General features: G+C 56.7%; 1 long non-coding RNA gene across 1 annotated transcript; it reads right to left on the reverse strand.

Moving 5' to 3' along the window:
- Positions 1-93: 93 nt before the first annotated feature.
- LOC104987442 lies at positions 94-4,071 on the reverse strand. The gene is made up of 2 exons (XR_825129.1): positions 3,672-4,071; positions 94-1,925 (listed from the first exon to the last, which is right to left on the reverse strand). It is a non-coding gene; the product is annotated as an uncharacterized LOC104987442 (long non-coding RNA).
- Between the last annotated feature and the right edge of the window lie 17 nt (positions 4,072-4,088).

Here is a 4,088-nt window from a genome sequence, read left to right on the forward strand (position 1 = left end):
GTTGGTGCCCGCCCCCCCCCAACACCCTCCCGGCTGCCGCTGGGGGCCCCACCCCTTCCTGGGCGTTCCTCTCCCCCAAGAGCACACCAAGCCTTTCTGCGCCATTGCTTTAATGGACAGACCATCAGACGCATTTGCCCAAAGAAAGAATAACTGAGCAGGGTTCTGGGCATCTCACCGGACGTAAATACACAGATCACGTTTGTACATCTCACATCAGACACGTATCCACAGCACAGGATCGCGCAGAGCGCCGCTGCGGGACACCCCTCCTGGGAGGGGCGGTCCCCCATGGGGCGGGGCCACGGCCCGCGACCACGCCCCCATGCGCTAGCTCAAAGGCGTCCTACAGCCGCGCGTGGAGGAAGCTCCTTAACGGACAGGTGAGTCCCGGGACGGGACGCTCCCTGTCACCGGAGACGGCCCCAGGGCAACAGAAGGGTCCCGACGGTCACTCGAGCTCCGAGGCGAGGACAGGGGCGGCAGGCCGCGGGCAATACGGGGCTGACCCAGTTCGCAGGCGCAGCAGACACTGCTGTCCACGCACTCCGAGGGATCAAATCTTCCTCATCCACTTGGCGTCTGACAGGGCGCGCCGCCACGTCTCTGTGAGGTCACGATGCCGGTGCAGCTGTTCGGCCCAGTCGTCTAGGTTCCAGAATCCCGGAGGCAGGCCCAGGACACCGAGACTTCCCGGTCACCACCTGGAGCTCCAGCACCACAGGCCACAGGCCATGTGGCGCTGATGGGCCGCGGCCACAAATGCTTTTCACCGTGAATGCATTTTGGTGGGTTTGTTTTTTTCCTTTTGGTTCAAAAAAAAAAGAAAAAACCATGGCAGGCTCTCAGGTATATAAAACTTGGTAATATTAGACAAAAATACAAACTTCACCTTTACAAAAAAAACAAAATCAAACAACAACACACAGAATTTCCGTTGAATACACGTAAAGCGTAACATTTTACCAAAAATAAGAGTTTAGTTTCTGTCCAAACACGGCAGCAGCAGGGAGCAACCCCGGGCCGCAGCTCGGGAAAGCCGGGTCCTCAGGCCCGGCCACGCAGGCAGGAGGCTGGGGAACGGCATGTGATTGCTTCACGCAGTTCTCTCGAAATGGCTTAAATTAAAAGGCGGGTGAGACGGGGCAAGAAGAAACACGTACAGCCAGAAACATTTAGGAAATGATGCACGGGTGGGCATACCACGTTTATTTTAATACAGCTCATTTGCTTGCATCCTGCTAGGAAAGGTACCGTCCCCTGTACTGACTGTCACAGCAGCCTGGTGTTATCGGTGTAAATGTCTTCCAAAGAGATAATTAAAAAAAAAAGCTAGGCCAAGAGTAAAAAGGAAAGCTTAATAATCACTTTATGATGTAAAAAAAAAAAATCCACTTAAGGCTCTCAGGGAAGTTTCTGGATAAGACTCAAACACTACGGCAAGGAGATGTGGTTCCCCAGTCTTGGCTCCTGCGTGCGCCTGCAGAGCCCGCGGCCTCCGATCGCAGCCTTCAGAAAGCAGGCTCTGCATCCTCGGCAGAAGCACCTGTGACCACCCTGGACAGAGATCCAGTCCGCTGAGACGTCAGTCCTTCCGTCCCTCGGGGCGTCCCTCCATTCCGGCAACTGTTCAGATATTTCTGTGAGTGAGTTTGTTTGTCGTGTTCCGTGGGTTTGTTTGCTCTCTTTTTTTTTGACAAGGAAGCGTCTTATTGTTTCACCGAGTGCTACAATACTTGCTTTGATGTCACATGAACGACGTATACTGTCTCTTTGTTCTCCAAAGCGTGCATGGAGACAGTTTTCACGGAGGAGAACAAAGACCACGCTGGCAGTAAGCACCGTACATAGTAGGTTCAGGAATGTAACACGCCATGTACATCCGTGTCCCGGGAGAGGGCTGCTGGCTGATCTTCACCTCACATCTGCAGGCAGGAGAGAGACAGACACTGAGAGGCCACGAACTCACAAGCGCCATGACGGCACGCACACGCACGCATACACGCTGCGTGGTAGCTCGCAAGATTTAAAGCCTTTGTTAAATTTTCCAAATCAAATATGCCCCATTACCCTTTCTGTAACATCCTGACCAGAACTGGCACTTGGCTCTTGGGATCTCATAGAACACAGCTTCAGAGCAAGCCCCATTCTCCCATTGTACAGATGGGGAAAACTGAGGCCCAGAAGGGTTCTTCTGCTTTTCTCCTCACCTTTCTCTTTCTTCTGGCCTACAGCTTGGTATGATTTCTGGTGTTCCGGCAGCCATTCTGGGCCATGAGGCAATCCTGCCACCGGATGCCATCAGTGAGACACGGGTCTCTGTGACCAGGCGGGGCACATGGGTCTGAGCGTGCAGCAGCTCTTCCCTGCCCTACACTGCCCGTCTGTTGCTCATCCGAACATTCACACCACACGCCCAGAGACCGAATGCTAGCAGGGAGGCAGGGACGGCACTCTCCCTTTAGGGTCTCTGTCATCAGCTGGCCCGTGGAGGCTTAGCCCGGTGGCTGCAGACTGGGAAGCACAGGCAGGTACTGATCAGCCCCTGCACACCCTCAGGACCCGAAGCCAAGGCTCGGCAGCTGGGGGCTGCTTCAGGATCTGTCTACGTGGACCCTTCCTCCCAGAGGAGCCTCCCGAGTGGACCTGGCCCACAGGCCTGAGAAGCTCCTGGCCTGGTCAGGTTCTACAGTTACACATCACTCAGCTGGGCCCTGGGTTCCCAGGCACCTGTCGCCAAGAGTTTCTCTCACAACTGTTTGTCTTGGATGCCATGGGCTCCACATGCCCAGGAGCAAGGACCAGGCTCTCCAGAGGCAGACAGTCCAACAGGAAGGACCAGGAAGACTTAGCACTGCCTCCCTCCATGACAACCGCAGTTGCCCACACCCACCTCCCCTGGGAAGCCCCTCGAAAAGACCACTTTTCCCAGGCCCCCTCAGAGTGGAGGGGTGGCCAGTGAGATTAAAGCAAAAGTCACTGGGTCCTTTCACTGTTCTCCCCACCATAACCTTTCTTCCAGCCTGGAGTGTAACACGATTTCTGGAGCTGGGGCAGCCATGTCAGGCCACGAGGCTGAGCACGGACATCACCAATCCTGAAGTGGGTGTCTGATGATACTTTGAGACTGCCGTACCTGCTCTGGTCTCTACCTTATCTTGCCCTTATTTCTGGTGTGTTGTTAGCAGCCAAACACAATTTCCAGTACAGCAACCAACAGCCCTACATGTTTACAAAGCATTTCAGACAGGATCTATCCAGCCTTCAACGTCTCATCTGTGATCCTGGTAAGCCTCAGTTTTTCCATCTGTCGAAGGAGTGGGTAAGCTGTCTGTGTGATCCCAGCAATTAAACATGGGAGCTACTCCACTGCTGCTCAGGGAGCCCAGATCACCCCGCTCCTATGATCTCTGCCTCCCGATCAACGAGGACCAAAGCCAGAGCGGGCACCCCAGAGCAGGAGGGGGCTGGGGGCCAGGCGTCCCGAGCGGCAGGAGAAGGGGCGGAGGACAGGAGCGTGGAGACCCGCAGCCCGGCCGGACAGACAGCGGAAGCTCGCGGACGGATCAAGGCCAATCAGGGCGCGTCCTCGCCTGTGGGTGATTCGCCGAGTTAGCGGGCGCTGCGCCTCCCACCCCAGGATGGCGGCGCGGCTGGCGGGTGGCTCCTACCTGGTTGGCCACGTTAGGTGGGTTTTAACCTTTTTCTTTTCCGTTTTTTACCTGACTCCCTACGCCTTCCTGTTGACAGAAGGGCAGGAAGGGTGAGTGGGCCCGAGGGAGGGTGTGGGGTGGAAACTGAAGCAATAAATACCTGGGGTGTTTGTCTTTCTGTAAAACAGCTCGATGGCGCTGGCAGGGAGACACTTCCTGGTCCCATGAGCCGGCCCGGCGCGGCGGTCACGACGCCGGGCTGCTCTGGGCAGAGTCTGGCCGAGAAGGCCAGATCCCCGAGCGCCAACACTGTGGCCAGCACCTGCCACCCGCCAGGGACGGGCCGCATCTCTCCAGCTCACCGCTCGGGCCGGGGCGGGAGACGGGACCCCACGGCGGCCTGACCCCTCCCTCCAGGCGCGTGGCCATGTCCCC

The sequence above is a fragment of the Bison bison genome, unplaced genomic scaffold (assembly GCF_000754665.1).
Source record: "Bison bison bison isolate TAMUID 2011002044 unplaced genomic scaffold, Bison_UMD1.0 scf7180017846045, whole genome shotgun sequence".
NCBI classification, from domain to species: domain Eukaryota; kingdom Metazoa; phylum Chordata; class Mammalia; order Artiodactyla; family Bovidae; genus Bison; species Bison bison.